The 17,683-nt window shown below is 46.4% G+C and overlaps 3 pseudogenes; all 3 read right to left on the reverse strand.

The window, feature by feature from the left end:
• Window positions 1–4,830: 4,830 nt before the first annotated feature.
• On the reverse strand, window positions 4,831–4,953 carry LOC136654770 (5S ribosomal RNA; annotated as a pseudogene).
• Window positions 4,954–5,132: 179 nt separating this feature from the next.
• Window positions 5,133–5,255, reverse strand: LOC136655103 (5S ribosomal RNA; annotated as a pseudogene).
• A 29-nt stretch (window positions 5,256–5,284) lies between these two features.
• Window positions 5,285–5,398, reverse strand: LOC136654628 (5S ribosomal RNA; annotated as a pseudogene).
• Between the last annotated feature and the right edge of the window lie 12,285 nt (window positions 5,399–17,683).

Consider the following 17,683-nt stretch of genomic DNA (forward strand, 5'->3'; position numbering starts at 1 on the left):
TACAGTCCTGAGATAAGGGAACAAATGTTCCCCTACCTTGAGGAGGTCTCTGTGACTGCCCCCCCTCCCACCTTAGGATGCAGCACACACCCTCTTGGCACAGCTGTATTGGCACTAGAAGGTTGGTTAGGATTGGGGCCTGAGTCTAGTGACTGTAGGCTGTTGTCTGACTTGGTGAGTTACAACTTCTGCAGCCAGAAGTTTAGGAGGTGGTTTGCCTGTCTCTTTATCTATAATCAAAATAGTACTTACAAGAAGATTGATTGTAGATTTCAAGTAACCCCCTCCAGCTTCCCTGTCACTATTTCCTCTAAGATTTTTTCTGGTGAGGAGTCCCGCCCTCCCTTTGGACAAATCCACCTTTTTTGTCCACTAGAACAGGGGTGTCCAAACATTTTGGCAGGACGGCCACATCATCTCTCTGACACTTTGTCAGGGGCTGGGGAAAAAAGAATTAATTCACAATTTAAAATTTGAATAAATTTTTTCCCCTGCTAATTGGGTAAGAGGCACTTTTTCAAGTGGGTGCTCCTTTTTTTAGCAGGGGGAGAGTAATTGGCCCACCTCACCCCAGCACTGTCTGTTCTAGTGGCAGTCTGCTGGTATTCATTTGCATCTTTTTAGATTGTGAGCCCTTTTGGGACAGGGAGCCATTTACGTTATTTGATTTTTCTCTGTAAACCGCTTTGTGAACTTTTAGTTGAAAAGCGGTATATAAATACTGTTGATTGATTGATTGATTGATAAATGGATATATTAGAGATGGAACTTATATGAATGAATGAAGATCTTGCAGTAGCTCAAGGCCTATAAAAGGCCTTGCACAAAGCAAGGCAAGTCTTTCCTTCGCTGCCACTGCTGCATCACAGACATGAAACAGCACATCACAGATGTGAAACAGCAAGTAGTGGAGGGAGCCCTTGTCCCACAGCTCAGGTGAGAAGTCAAACAGTCGTCCTCTTGCTGACAGTAGTTGCATTGGGCCAGCATGGGCTCCAACAAGACTCTGGAAGGCCAGAGGCTCATTAGAGACTGGAGGCTCCCAGAGGTCCTGATTGAGAGCCCCCAAGGGCTGCAAGTGGCCCTCGGGCCGGGGTTTGGGCACCCCTGCATTAGAACAATGTTTCTCAAACTGTGGGTTGGGACCCACTAGGTGGGTCACAGGCCAATTTAGGTGGGTCCCCATTCATTTCAAAAACTTATTTTTAATATATTAGACTTGATGATACCATGGTATGTGACTGCATTTTGGGAAATGTTATGGATCTGTACTTTTAACAGGCTACTATGTATATGCTTTAAACAATGATAGCAAACGGGACTTACTCCTGGGTAGGACTGCAGCCTCGGATTGTTAAAAATTTTCCTGCTTGATGATGTCACTTCCGGTGTGACATCACTTCCAGTGGGTCCTGACAGATTCCCATTCTAAAAAGTGGGTCCCAGTGCTAAAAGTTTGAGAACCGCTGCACTAGAAGTAATCATTTCCATCATAATCATTTATTTAAAAGTAACACAACATGAGCAGTAATGGCACTGAGTGTACTCAGACACTGGTGATGTCATTCCCGGATGCATTTCACAGTGCTCACCTGTTTGTCAGGTTGAGTCAGCACTGAAGTTAATCTGTAAGCTCGACATCCGGTAAGAACCCCGACCTTTTGAGTGAAAGGTGAAAAATACAGCCAAGAGTGATAAGAACAGCCACACAGCCTGGAATGCCAGTCATGTCACTCATTACTTTTGTGTACAGGATGGGCTGTGATGATATCACCAACAGGATAAACGACCAGTGACATTTGTAAGCAAGGGAAAGGGGTGTGTACAGTTACGATAACTTTATAGGACATATGTACATTGCTAAATTGGTTATGTCTGGTTACTCTCAGTCCTGGAGGGGGGGTGGCAGAATGTCACCTTGATTCATTTTATGCAGAACCATTGAATTGCTTGATAGAATGTAGAATTATTAGGAAATTCCAAGATACCTTGTTAATCCATGCCTTCAAACGTTTCCTAGTCCTCCTGATTGCTGAGTTAATCTTGAGAATTATGGCATTGAACATGAGAAACATAAGAAGAGCCCTGCTGGATCAGGCCAAAAGTCCTGCTTCCTGGATCTCACAGTAGCCCACCAGATGCCACCTATAGCACACAAAACAACCTTCTGTGGTAGCCTATTTCTAAAACCAGAAGGTTGCACAAACCCATCATGGCCTTGACCTTGATGGACTTTTCTACTAGAAATCTGTCCAATCCCTTTTTGAAGGCATCTAGGCCAGATGCCATCACCTCATCCTGTGGCAAGGAGTTCCACAGACTAGTCACATGGTGGGTGAAGAAATATTTTCTCTTGCCTGTTCTAACTCTCCTAACACTCAGTTTTAGTGAATGTCCATTGGTCCTGGTGTTGTATGAGTGTTGGAAGCTTTGTGGTCCAGACTTGTGAGATCTGCAGGCCATGGGTGGTACCCACTATGTGCCAACCACTCATTGCAGCCTGACAGGAGCTTGATAAAACCCCCTTGGGATGAATCATTTTGGTCATGCATTTCATAGAAGCTAATAGTTGTTCTAGTAGAGCAGGGGTGCTCAATAGGTAGATCACGATCTACCGGTAGATCGCGAGGCAAAATGAGTAGATCGTGGAGCCCTGTCTCTCCAAACTGTTAATATGTCAGTTTCATCTAGTGACTATTTAGCTGACACTAAACTGACACTGAAACTGACACTTTAGCTGCTCTTCAGGGGGCGGGAGTTCGAGATGGAGTCGCTCTGATGGCGGTAGCCATGGGAGGCCCCAAGTGACCCTCCCCTTCCCTTCCAGTCCCTCGGTCGGGGCTGACAGGTGAGACGACCCCCCTGCCGCCTGCACGCGCAGCCCCTCTCCATGGAAACGGGGAAGCCCCCTGCCCCTTCCGAGGAGGACCTGCGATGCCTCCCTCTCCCTGCTGGTCTTGGGGCACAGCCACAAAGAGTTTTGGGGGGGCGGGGAGTGGGGAGCTCCTCCCCCCTGTAGTGCAGCAAGGCTGGGCATGTGCCTCTTGGGGGGACCTGTGGCTGCCCCCAGTATGTGGGGTGGGGAGAGAGGAGAGGCCTCCCGTGTGCTTCCTGAAGCATCTGGTGGGCCACTGTGGGGCACAGGAAGCTGGACTTGGTGGGCCTCCTCTGACCTGGTCCAGCAGGGGCTCCATACATCAAAGGGGGTGTCTGTCAGACGCTTCCTTCCCCCCTGGTAGATCTCCGGGCCTTTCTGGGTTTCAAAGTAGCTCTCGAGCCAAAAAAGTGTGAGCACCCCTGTAGTAGAGAATGTACCTTTTGGTAAGACTCAATCCCTCACATAGGAGTGAGGCTCACTATTAACCATTAGCTTCTGGCTAACTGGTGTGCCACTAAAGTTTGGAAGACCTTCTGGAGCTGATGGCTTGCGGCCTCGGGGGCTGCAGAGGGAAGGGCACAAATCCCCTCCGTCCTTAGAACAGAATTGCTCTCCTTTATTGCAAAATCATCTGGCTCACTGCCTCCTTTTAAGCTGATTTTTGAACAACCTTGAAGCTATTTCCCTTTGCAAAAGAATTGCACTCTGTATCTGCACAGAAGCACTCAGCTTAAGGTGCCAGATTTTTTGACCACAGAAGTTGACAGTGCTATAGCAGCCCTATTAAGACATCGGTCTCCATGATGCTCCATAAAACATATAGAACCTAAACCTTCTGTACGTTGTGTTCTGTTCTTCCTCATGGGGGCTGCGACATTAACTGCTCTTCATGTTTTAACATTGTTCTGCAGAGGATTTACCTCTTGGAAGCTTTTGAATCTATAGACTGAGGTGCTGATGAGATGCTCTTTGCTCTCCTCTTGTTCTGGCTGTCGCTTAGACATGTTTCATTTATGGCCTGATTAGATCATGATGTGATGAGACACTGCGCTCCGTGCTGTGCATGGCTGTTAGACACTTAGCAGTCATTGGAAGTGGAATGCCAGCTGTACCTTTCAAGATTTTAACTAAAAATCATGTATGTGTGACATCCAGCTTAAGACGGGGGAGGGGGGGGAGGCAACATCTCAGGATCAGAGCACGTGCTTTGCATGCAGAAGGCCCCAGATTCAGATCCTGGCTTCTTCGGGTAGGGCTCGCTTTGGAAAGGTCCTCCCCCCTATGTCCCTGCTGCTCAGAGCAGACACTATATGACAGTCTGACTCAGTCTAAGACTCAGCCATTAACTCAGCAATTCAAATGTAAATTGGGATGATGATGAGAAGGAAATTCTAGTGAAGGTCTAGAATACCTTATCTAAGGTATCTGGCACCTGGGGGCACAAACATTTTTGACACCCACATTACTCTCCCCTGCCCGCAAATTTTTTTTTTAAAAGCCTCCACACACTGTATACTCATACACTGGGTACCTCGAAGGGGGCGTGTTACAGGCCTCCGAAAGGCACTTCCATTTTTGGGCAGAAACACAAATGCCTTTCTGAGGTCTCTAATTGGTTGGCAACCTTCAGTTTCGAAAGACTATGGTGTAAGGCTACAGCACCTGGTATTCCCAGGCGGTCTCCCATCCAAGTACTAACCAGGCCTGACCCTGCTTAGCTTCCGAGATCAGACAAGATCGGGAGATAGTGTTCAGTATAGGGAGATGGTTGGCAACTTTCAGTCTCGAAAGACTATGGTGAGCCTACAGCACCTGGTATTCCCAGGCGGTCTCCCATCCAAGTAATAACCAGGCCTGACCCTGCTTAGCTTCCGAGATCAGACAAGATCGGGAGATAGTGTTCAGTATAGGGAGATGGTTGGCAACCTTCAGTCTCGAAAGACTATGGTGTAAGCCTACAGCACCTGGTATTCCCAGGCGGTCTCCCATCCAAGTACTAACCAGGCCTGACCCTGCTTAGCTTCCGAGATCAGACGAGATCGGGAGATAGTGTTCAGTATAGGGAGATGGTTGGCAACCTTCAGTCTCGAAAGACTATGGTGAGCCTACAGCACCTGGTATTCCCAGGCGGTCTCCCATCCAAGTAATAACCAGGCCTGACCCTGCTTAGCTTCCGAGATCAGACAAGATCGGGAGATAGTGTTCAGTATAGGGAGATGGTTGGCAACCTTCAGTCTCGAAAGACTATGGTGTAAGCCTACAGCACCTGGTATTCCCAGGCGGTTTCCCATCCAAGTACTAACCAGGCCTGACCCTGCTTAGCTTCCGAGATCAGACGAGATCAGGAGATAGTGTTCAGTATAGGGAGATGGTTGGCAACCTTCAGTCTCAAAAGACTATGGTGTAAGCCTACAGCACCTGGTATTCCCAGGCGGTCTCCCATCCAAGTACTAACCAGGCCTGACCCTGCTTAGCTTCCGAGATCAGAAGAGATTGGGCACGTGCAGGGTAACTGAAACACCCCCTCAAGGAGTGGTACCAGGGGCACTGTACTCCCCTGATCTCCCTTAGTTACTCCATTGGGGCAGTGGCGTCAGTAGGGTTTTCACCATCCGGTGCGGGAGGCCACCATGTAACCCTCACAATAGACCTCCTTCCATGCAGTGGGTGGGGCAATGTCCCGGTGGTGGATGTGGGGATGCACTATTGCCCTGCCCCTGTTGATATTTGGCTATAACATTTGTTACAATAGAGATATTTGGACATAGTTTGTTTCATTGCATTCTGCATGAAATTACGCATCATTACGCATGATATATAACATGATGGTATTGTTCGAAAATACCAAGATTTAAATTTTTTTGTCCAATAGTGGTGTCACCCTCCTGTGCGTGTCACCTGGTGCAACCCACACCTGCTAGCAATGCCAGTGCATCGGGGGGTCCTCTGCTACAGTGATGGAAGAAGCATATGGACCAAAATTCTCCCTTCAATGCAGCTCTTAAATATCTCATGATCTGGGCCTGGGAACTCTGCTCTTAGTTTCAAGGCTCAGGTTCTTACGAACGCCTGTAAGAATGTTTTTGGGACGTTCACAGCACTCTTGTGTGCAGATAGCAGCAGGCAAAGGTTTTTTAACGGCCCATAGATGAACATGATCATTTGGTGACGCCTGTGGATCAAGCTACCATAACTGGCATAAGAGCAGGGCTGGTAAAAATAAAAATAAAAGCTGGCAATTTCAAGTTAAATTAGGGACAATTAAATTAAAAACAACTGCTGCCAGCTTATGAGAGGCTCTGCAGTGATGTCGAATCAAAACAAGACCTCCCACCCCTTTTGTTTGACATCAAACGGCTGATCTATAGAGGAGGCCCTTGGCTGATACGTCCTTGCGCAATGGCTGGGCAAACATTTGTGGTTTCCTGTGTTGTTTTTTCCCCCTAAATAGATGGGCTGCTTGTTCTACAGACACAGTGCCATCCCTTTAGCACTGTGAGGATCATCAAGGAGCACTTGCAGAAGGCCTGCTGTCCTTTGTGGGGATGGGTGAATGAGGTCACTCTTAAACAATGGCTGCTGTGGCCTTTTGCAATTCAGTCACAATGAACCTGGGACTTTCCTGTCCAGCCTGCAATCGTAGGGTACCCCTACCTAGTAGGAAGTTCATTGAGTTCAGTGGGACTTATATTTTCAGGGTACAGAGTACAGCAAGTTCTCACTTAAAGTCGTTTCATTCAAAGCCATTTCATTATAGAGTTGATGAGGAAAACAAAAATCAATTCCTGGCCAAGGCCACGGTCTTGTGCGGAAATATGTGCACATTCTCCCCAGGCTTTCTCTGGCCCAGGAAGCTCACATTTATTTCAATGTTTAATATTCTGGCTAATCAGTTGTTGCTATTGCTGGCCAGAATGGTCCAAAGGTGAGTGGGAAGGGCCGCTTACGTGGTGCATTGCGGCTCCTGCAATACTTACTGCACCGCCACCTAGCGGCTATGCTACGGCCTGAACCTGGAGATTGGATGTGGCCGTAATGACTGGCAGCTACTGGTGGACTTGTTCTCCGTGAATGGCACCTGGCCTAAGTGCCTTTAAAAGGAGATTGGGCAGATTTGTGGAGGAAAAGTCCATCACAGGTGACAAAATATGCTGGATATATGTAACCTTCTGGTTTTAGATGCAGGCTATCTCAGAATGCCAGGTGCAAGGGAGTGGCAACAGGATGCAGGGAACTTGTTAAGTTCTCTGGCATCTGGAGAGCCATTGTGAGATGCAGGAAGTAGGACTAGATGAGCCCTTGGCCTGACCCAGCAGGATTCTTCTTATAATGTGTTGAGTCTTCTTTTGGAGGCACTTAAGTCTGTACTGCATGTTGCATGAGCCCTTGGAGCTCACTCCCAGGACGTCTATGTAGTACCACCTCTCCCACTTTTTTCTTAGTAACCTCTTCCTTCAAACCCCCCCCCCCCCACCAAGATCAGCTTTATTAAGAAGCTTTTGCTTGAATCCTCCACCTCCAGAGTCCTTTGTCCACAGCCAAATCAAAACCGATTTTACGCACAGACATGGTTGGCAACCTTCAGTCTCGAAAGACTATGGTATAAGTCTACAGCACTCAGTATTCCCAGGCGGTCTCCCATCTAAGTACTAACCAGGCCTGTCCCTGCTTAGCTTCCGAGATGATACGAGATCAGGCATGTACATGACCTGTTCAAATCAATGGGACTTAATGATGGATCAAATTGGGCTGCCTTTCACATTCATCCCTTGTTGCACCAGCCTTGAATTTAGGCTGTGACCCCCTTAAGCAGAACCTGTTCTTAAACACGTACTGATTGTCTCCTAAAGATGGTGCTGATGATGTCTTGAAATGGAGGAGCGTATCGTCGTTTTCTGATTTGAAAAAAAGAATCATTTTAGCAAATCATTCTTTTTCTGTTTTCCCCGGCATCTGACAGCTTCATCCCACTGCTAGAGGATTAAAAATAACCTCCTCTCAAGCCATGTAAATAGTTCGGAGTTCAGTTCCCCAGAGGGGGTAAAAATATTTCAGCTGTTGACGTTTCTCGAGATTGTTGTTGGCTTTCTTCGGTGCCTTGGTGACCTCACCCAAACCTGAAATTACCAGCATTTGAAGAAAAGAAACTTGTCTCAGCCTTCAACCCTCTCCAAATGCACAGAAATATACATGAGTATGAAGAGAAACAGAGTGGTCAGAGTGAAACAGATGTTTCCCTAAGAAGGGATAAACAGGGAAAACTAAATGGAGAGCTTTCCTTTAACGCTTTGCAAGCTCAGCTTGCAGGTTTGTCGAGCTGAGCTCCTGGTGGGTTACCTCCCCCACCCCACCCCACATATGTGCACATTCTTTTGTTGTGGGATTGCTTGAATTAAATGGTTGTATTTATTTCCTGGAGAAGTTTGATAAAATGCTGAATGACATCACACTGACTGGAGATAACAAAGCGCAGTTTGGCTCAAATGATGCTTGGCCTTTTGTGAGGGGGAGGTTAATGATGTGTTACCTTAATTGGAGCAGGCTTGTTGGAAACTTTGCGTACCGGGTTCCGAGCTGGGAGGGGGACACATTGATGGAAGAAAGAGCTGTGTCAGTTTTGTTGTCTCAAATGATCATTGACAATGCATGCCCTGTGCATTCAGTGCTCATCTATTGGAGGACAGCCGTGGGATCATGTATGCTGACTCACCTCTCACCTAAGCACATCCATTTGAAGACCCTGGAGTCTTTATACTTACAACTATATGTGTGTACAAGCAACAGAAGGTCTTGTAGCACCTTAAACTAACCAGTTCCTTTCAACATAAGCTTTCATGGCAGCAGTGTAGCTACAGAGGGGGGCAAAAAGGAAATGGCTCCTCCCATTTGCCATCTAAACTATTCTGGGCACTGAAGGCAACATGCAGGCGCTTGCCGACCCAAATGGTGTCTCTTGTGCATTGCCTTCACTGCCCAGAATGGCTCTGGTGGCAAGTGAGAAAGGCCACTTACACAGCACATTGTGATGTTTGTAGTGCTTACCATTTTGTCCCCTCTCTAGCTATGCTACTGTTTCATGGACTGAAGTTCACCTCATCAGATGCAAATTGCCATCCTGTGATAGGAACTGTTTTGGGCCTTCAGTTGAATGCATGTAGGTTGCAGGAAGGGGCTTATCAACCATCCCGTATCTCCCCAACCAGTGTTCTCTCTAATTCTCCATTGGATTGGGTGGAGCTCTATGGTGGCTGTGTGGGGGTGACTGCGGAACACTCAGCGATGATGTCATTGTCATCGCCAAGCTCCTGAGCACCAAGAGGGAAGTTGTGCAGGGATTCAATGAGAACTGTGAACCACTCAGCTTACAAACATTGTATAAATGCTTGAGACACCAGTGCTGGTGAACCCAAATGGGCAAATCGCAAACTACCTGGGATGTGCTAGTCTGGGGACAGAATTTCTTTCCCCTAATAACAAAAGCATTGCAACTTGATGCTGAAAAAATGAAAATTCTATGCAGTGGCTTACATTTTTTTTTCCCATTAACAAAATATTGCAATTTATTGTGGCTTATTTATTGCATATCAATGGATGAGCTGACCAAGGCAAAGGAGAGAAACTTGTACCTACCTTGACACCCTAAGCAATACTATACCTTTCTTGCGTAATAAAACCTTCTGAACCTTCGGTGTTTTGTTAATAATTTTTGACTAGTTCCATAGATTTTGACTGAAAGTCAACATGGTCATCTTTTAAAAAAAAAAATAGACTTTTTCAGATTGTTTGCTCTCTATTTTTTTTTAAACCAAAGTTTCCAAAAAAAGTTACCTAAGCACAACTATCCTTATCTTCATTGCCTCTTATTTTTAAAGTAAGTTGATCAGGGAATGTAGTTATCTTCAAGCAGTGGCTTAGCGAGAAGGGGTGCAAAGCACTAAGTTTTGCAAGGAGCCTCACCACAGTTGAAAAGTTGTCCAGAGGCAAGATTCAGCATTGCTTTGCAGCTTGTGCAACCTCGAAGTCCCATGTCACACAGCCACGCTGAACTTCAACATCAAATGAGGACTCTCATATGTATATGAGTCACAGTGGCATAGCTAGAGGGGATGAAAAGTGCTAAGTTTTGCAGGGAGCCTCACCGCAGCATGCAAGCAGCTCCTCTCTCTCCACTTCAGAGCCGTTCCAGGTGGTGGGAGCAAAATGGAGGCATAAGCTTCTGGAATAAGTGACTTCAAAGGGGAAGGGGAGGGGCCCCTTGCACGCTGTGGGGACGGTCCCTGCAAAACTTGGAAAGCATTACTGGATGACTTCACACATGGTTTGCAGCATAGTCTACAGTGCAATCCTAGGTTTGTCTTCTCACAAGTAAGCAAATCCCATTGTGTTCAACCTTTATCCTTTGAAGAATGAGAGTTAAAGAAAGGAACAAGTGAGGGCACCAGGATGCAGGTCTCTTGTTATCTGGTGTGCTCCCTGCGGCATTTGGTGGGCCACTGTGAGATACAGGAAGCTGGACTAGACGGGCCTATGGCCTGATCCAGTGGGGCTGTTCTTATGTTCTTATGAACACAGCTCATTTCAGGAAATTTTGGTGTTTGGGGGAACATGGCTACCGAATACCTGATATGCCAGTGTGGAAAGATGTTTGGCTTTAGGCCTTCTTTCAGGAAGTGGAATGTCAGGCATTTTTATTTCCCCTAGGTCACTGCACCCTGAAGAGAACCACATACGGTTTCCCCCCAGATATCTCCTTTATCAAAGAAGTGATTCATGCATTATCTGTGAAACTGATTAGATCTCTTAAGCTGTCTGTGTGCGTGTTTAACGATCACACTGACATGGCAGCATTGTGATCTTCAAAGGCACCACCCCTGGCCGTGAGCAGCTGCACGGTTCTGCAGCAATGAGGAATAACTGGGGCAGAAGTCAGGGCTGAATCTGTCAACAGCAAGACCATGAACAACTGACCCCACTCCCCTTGGCTAGGCTCTTTTCCTTGCAGTCAACATGAAGAACAGTTCTATATTCATCATCGCTTTCCTCTGATCCAAACTAGTTGAGTCACAGAGTACATACGTGAGCCCTGTGCTGATGTTTGAAATGCAGGGATGAAAAATATGTGGAGTGCTTTAACTGCAGTAGTATGCTCCACTTTGACCTCCACATGTTTGTCATACCCTCTGTGAAATCCAATATCACATGTACCCAAAAGGGCAAGGTACAAGCGCTATATGGGATCCTACAGCATTCTGCATGGACACACAGTTTGGGAATTACTGGTCTTACCCCTTGCAGCACTCGATGCATATAGGAAGATATGCCAGGGTCCCAGCTGAGTAGCATCCCTGGGGAATTCACCTAAGCAGGAGGTGAAATTTACCACATCCCTGTCAGCGTCTCAAGCCGATGGACAACCCACTAGCTTTTGCTGACTGCCTCGGCTGAGTTTTTGTGTTCTCCTAGGCTTTTGTTTTCTTGATTGTGGCAGTTTGGTGGTTTTATTGTTTTACTATACTGTTAACTTCAAGAAATAGTTCGTGAGCTCCTTTGGGAAAGTAGGAACATCTTCCAAACAAACAAGTCAATCAAGCCAATTATGGAACAAGAACTTCCTTCTGCCCACTTGGCCTTCCTCTTCCCTGCAATAGGAACCCTTTGCACTCATCTTCTTCTGAATTACAGACTTTGTATGCACTGCTGCCACAGGGCCATGTTTGGAGTGCAACATGGCCCCTATTCCATTGACAATATTGAGCTAGCAGGATTCACAGTCTGACTCACTGGGACGTGACTTCATCTCTTCATTGTGCCAGGCAAGGAATGCATCTCCATGGTTGTGAGAAAGATGGAGTGTGTGTGTGTATTCATCCTTACTCTGTGCCCATGCAAATCAGCGCTACTATGTCACAAAGTCTCTCTCTTTAGTATTCTGTGTGGAGACCGATGCGTATGTGCAAAGTACAGTATAACAAGGCGTCTGAATTATGAATTCTCATCCCAGCTAAACGTTGCACCGATAAATACATTTCTCCACAGGCAATAAAATACTGTATCATTAGTAGAGCAAAGTGCAGAAATATTATCCCCTTCCATCTCATTTATAACCTAAATTCTGCACAATCCCACCCTTATAATTCAGTGCAGCACATTAAACATTTCTCATACAATGCAATTCCCCTCTGGCCCCTGCAATCTTGAGCGACTGTGGTTTTCAAGCCGTGATGAACTGGGGAAATGGAAACTGATTTTCAAGGATGAAATAATGGACTAATTCAGTTAGTAACAGTTTCAAAAGAAAGGCATCTGAGAGACAAAAAATAAATGGGAAGTGAACATGAGGTGAACTCTCCAGGTGCTCTTGAGATGCATGGCCCAGACTCTCAAGTAGCGGCAAACACTTAACGCTGCCTGGTGCTTTTCAAGCCGTCCACGCACCTACAGCCTTTGCCTGTTTCTTAGTGCAAGATAACTAAAAACAGCACACTCAGATGTTCAAAGGGAATCTTTCCCCCTTATTATTATTTTTGCTTAGATCTGGCATCAAGCTGCTTTTCAAGTAAACTGGAAGATTCTGCGGACATTCAGAGGGAATAAAATTCTGTTAAAAGTTGTAGCATTTCTAAACTTGATGTCAGGGCAATTCTTCCCCCACCCACTTCCTGGTAGATCTGTGTGGTATAGGGATCAGAATATTTTGTTCTGATTTATTTTTTCACATTTTCATACCACCCTTTCTTCAAGGAGCTTAGAATGATGTACATAGTTTCTCCCCTCTTTTGGTCATCACAACAACCCTGTGAGGTAGGGAGGCTGAGAGACTGGCCTTTGGTCAGCCAGGAAGCTCGATGGCTGAGTGAGGATTTGAACCTGGATTTTCCAGGTCTAAGTTCAACTCTCAAACCAACTTGGCTCTGAAATTGGGCTAGGACTAGAGGAGATTGGGTTCAGCCAAGAAGCTCATTCGGTGGCCAAAGGCCAGTCACTCTGTCTCAGCCACACCTACCTCACAGGGTTATTGTGAGATAAAAGGGGGGGGAGAACTATCTATGCCACAGTTCACTGGAGGAAGGGTAAAATACAAACGTCACAAATCAGTTAATCAGAGACTCTGGAAGAAGAAAGGAAAATCCCTGAGGCACCTGGGAAGGGTAACGCTATGATGCGTCATCCTGTTATTGAATCATTTGAAAAGTTCGAAGTATCAGCCTAGTTCAAGCATTAGCTGAGTGCTTCCCTCCCCTTCTCCATGAAGTTATATGATGTAAAGTACCATCACATGGGACACTGGCAGTCCTTGTAGATGTTCACTGGGGGGTTCCATCAATGATTCCCCCTAAGAAATCCTTTAAAGGACCCTAGTTTCTGGTCGTTCTTGCTTCTCACCCTCCTGCGCCTGTACTCTGTGGACTGATTCCTACTCTAAGGAATAGCTGCTCTCAACTTCATTGGCTCCGATTTGGCTTTATTTGATATGGAGTTTTTGCTCATTGGATAATGACAGACACACTGCAATACATCTATTACAAGACAAACACGATCAGCAGAACCAGCTGTAAGCAGCAAAGCTCCTTTCTATCAATTCTAGTTAATCTAAACTGGTTGGAATCCAAAGATGAAGTCATCTGTAATTGGGTAAGCTTTGGGGAGAATAGTTTTTCCAGACCTTTTGTTGAACGGGATGATGTCAACAGTCGTATCAAAGTCTTACCAGCCGATATTTTTTTCCCCCCTGCAGTCAAATTCCAGAAGAAATTCCTGTGGTCAGCAATTCTAATGTAGTGTCAGAGTTTGCCTTGAAACATGGCCCAAGCAATCGATGCCCAGTTCTTCAGAGGTACTTTCTCGACACAGGCATAATTGCCAGCAAGACAGATTTGTCAAAATGTTGCAAAATGCCATTATTATTATAATTATTATTCATGAGCTGAAAATCCCTTCCCTTCTCATACTCTTTCTATTTTCAGATTAATTTGCCTGGGAAACATTTCATAAAACTCATTCTTTAGTTGTTAGCTTAGAGAGATGTTCTTCATGGATCGGAAGGACACATCTGTAACTGACTCAGGCCCAAATTCTAACCAACTTCCCCGCACTGATGCAGCTGTGCCAACGGGGCATGCACTGCATCCTGCAGTTGGATAGCAGTCACAGAGTCCTCCTCAAGGTAAAGGGATGTTTGTTCCCTTATCCTGGAGCTGCACTGTTCTTACCTCAGTGCTGGAAATTTGGTTGGAATTGTGCTATCAGTTATTTTGCAACAAAGGATTGCTTGTACATTTGATCCTTCACAACCACAGATTCAACACCTGTGGGTTTGACCCAACACAGGTGCTCTCTGCATTGGAAGGGCCTTAAGGAGCTCCAAGAAGCCACCAAAAGACTGTTCTGGTCATGTCCAGGAGATGTTCTGAGGCATGGGGATACCACCTCAGAAGACCATCTGGAGGCCTCCAAAAGGCACCACTGGTTTTTGCCTCAGAAAACCTCCTGGATGTGACAGGAAGGCACTTTGAGGGCCCTCCACACCCACGGAATTGGTATTTTCATGGGGTGGGAGTGTCTGGGAACAGATCCCCTCCAGATACCAAGGGCCAACTGTCCTACCTCCACTAATGGAAATGAGCCAAGGGTCAAACTGCAGATTTCATGGTCCATTGTTTCAAAAAGATGGGACTTAACTTTTCTTTCATAATAGGGAACAAAAGACATACTCTGCCCATAAATCAGGGCTGTGGCAGGGTGCAGTTTTCTTTTTAGCCTATTTCCACCAGAGCCCCAGCCTGGATCTCTCCCTTGATGGATACTATCTCACAAGGAAAAAATGCTCCCATTGGTGCCAACAGAAGAATTTTTTCCCCATTGTGATATAGAAGCCATGGGGCGGGCAGGGTTCAGACTGGGATAACAGTGGGGTAGGGTTAAAGTTCCTCCCCCTGTAGTCCGGGGGGGGGGGATTCAGCTGCTATTTTAAGCTTACCTGCATTAGTGGTGGTCCTAGCATAACATTTAGTTTAAGACTCTCAAGAAATCATTCAATTGGCTTTATGTGATAGGGCAGGGATGATAGAAGCCCAATGTCTGTGAAGGACTCACTTCTGCAAAGACTGACTGCTCTGTCCCTTTCCCCCATAGGTTCTCACATATAGGGAACTGCGTCATCCTCTCAATGCTCACAACCTTGGCCCTAAGAAAGCAGAGGCAATCAAAGGCAGGCATTTCAGCACCCTGGATGAGTCCCAGAGAAGGGACAATGTGTTGGTTGAAGGGACAACATCATTCCTAGAGCTATGTGAACCAATATCCTTAGCTGGCTTGATGACCTTCTCTAGGCTCCATCCCTTTCCAGACTAGAAGGAAGCTACTTCTCTGGCCTGGAGCTCTGCATTCCATTGCTTTTCAGGTTGTTCTCACAGGGCACATTGTCCTCCTCAACAAGATGGGACCGGACATGGGGATGTCTCTTGATGGCAAAGATGATGAGTTCTTGAAGGGGGTCCAGCTTGTCATTTGTCAAGATTGTCCAGGGTTGTCATTTCTTGGGCTCCTGGCTCATGTGACTGGGGGATTCCAGTTTGGTGTCAGGGCCTCAGTCTGGTACCTTTCCAGCCTGCAACGTGGGCATTCCTGACTTGTCTAGTTTCCCCCTTTCTATCATGGCTGAAGCTCATGGTTGGAATTGTGGTGCCTGCAGTGCAGCCTGACTGGTTTTAACTCCACATGCCCATTTAAGACTGAGCAAAGGATTACCCTAAACTAGATGAGAAGATGTCGATCTCTGGAAGCATCTCTGGTTTCTTTAAAGATCTGCAAATAGCAGTGGGGGGGAGGAATGTTGATTGGAGCTATAGTGCTGGGTTAACCCCTTCTTTCCCTGCTGCTCTGCAGGTGAGAAGCAGCTTTAGCGCCCTACTTGCTGGCTTCCTGGAGGCTTATGTTTGGTCCCTGTGGGAAACAAGATGCTGGATTCAATGGTCCCTTCATCTGAGCCATGAGGATTCTTACAGTTTTCTTCCCAATCTAACTAGATCAGACATTATGGATGCGCTTAGCAGTTGCACTTCTCATCTTTTCTCAACGTCAGCTGTGGATGGGGGATCTGGATGAGGACACAGCAGAGGCAGAGGGCTTTAACTCTTCCCCCACCGCAGGTGCCTTCCAATGCAGATTTAAGGGTCCAATTCTATCGGGCGCACCGTTGGTGGTACATTCGCACCCCTGACACTGAGTGTTGTAAAAGTGCCCTAAGGCACGTTCCTGCCAGAGCTCAGTACTCAGCATTGGCAGAGAGGGCAGCACCAGTTGGCACTGGGCCTCTGCACCTGGATGACACATCACTAGAGCAACCAGCAATGAGTTTTCCCACTGATTGGCGGAGAGGTTTTTCAGGGCGGGTGGAGGGCGGAACTGGGTGGAGGGAGGGTGGGCCAAAGAGAGGATTGGGAGGCGGCAGGGATGGCAGCAGCCTCTGCTGCTGAATTGCGTGCCCCTCCTGCATCCAGAAGCCTGACACAGGCTAACTTGGCTCTGCACCTGCTAGACAGCGGGCACACATCTGAGAAGACCCAATTGCCAACCATAGGGCTTATCGTGGGGTAAGGGATCATCAGCAGTTGCTCTGACCCCATAGGATACAGTGGCAGCCATTTCGGAGCTGCCATTTTGCATGACGCTGGGGCAGCTGAGGATTGGGCTGCCCTGCAGCACTTATTGGCTTTTACTCCAGAACTTAGCTAACTTGAGAACTTCCGTTCTGAGGCAATAATGGCTACCACAATCTGTGGTGGCGGATGGGCAATTAAAGCTCCGCACCACTGCTATAACATGCAGCCTTAATAAAAATTCAGGGGAACCCCCAAAGCTTTGCTCAATACTGTGTGAGATGATCTTGAGAAATCAGACTGCCTGATTATTACCTGTGAAATACGTGGAGTGTTTCCACTCCATGTGGAAAACCTTTGGCAGAAGCAAGCCAAGATGTGGAGTAAGTCAAACTCCATGTCAGTTCCACCCTGAGTTTTGTTTTATTTATTTATTTATTTATTTATTTATTTATTTATTTGATTCATACTCCGCCTTTCTCCCCAAAGGGCACCCAAGGCGGCTCACAATCAATAGATTAAAATACAATATAAAATACAGATAAAAACATTATAAAACCATTAAAAACAAACAATATAAAATACACAGCAGTCAGCAATAAAACGCACAGCAAAAACATTAAATTAATAAAAGCAGCCATTATAAGGTCTCAAAGGCTTTCCTAAATAAAAAAGTCTTCAGGCCTCATCAGAAAGTTAATAGTGAGGAGGCTGTCCTCAATTCGAAGGGGAGAGAGTTCCATAATGTCGGTTCCACCACCGAGAAGGCCCTGTTTCTGGCCGCCGTCCCCTTCACCTCTCTTAATGGCAGCACAATCAATAGGGCCCCCTCTGATGTTCGCAGAGAACAGACCGGACTATATGGGAGAAGGCGGTCTCTCAAATACGCTGGTCCCAAGCTGTTGAGAAAGTTTCTTGCTGACTGAACAGGTTTGAACCCAAGCCCTACTAGCAGATGCATCCCAGTGCTTGAATCAGAAAGCTGCTCGCACAGTAGAAAATGCAAAGGAAGAGGCTGTTTCCGTCCGTGGTCGGAAAATAGCAGGGGGGAATAGAATGGTTGCAGAGCTCACCCTCAGGGGAAATAGAACATGAATGGAGGAAAACAGTGTATCAGCATCTTTCAGACACTATTAAGGAAGATCTTCCCTAGAAAGACTCAAAGTGATGGTTTCAGCCTTCATTTAACTAACAGATACTCAGCAGA

This window comes from Tiliqua scincoides, chromosome 5, assembly GCF_035046505.1.
Source record: "Tiliqua scincoides isolate rTilSci1 chromosome 5, rTilSci1.hap2, whole genome shotgun sequence".
In the NCBI taxonomy this organism is placed as follows: Eukaryota; Metazoa; Chordata; class Lepidosauria; order Squamata; family Scincidae; genus Tiliqua; species Tiliqua scincoides.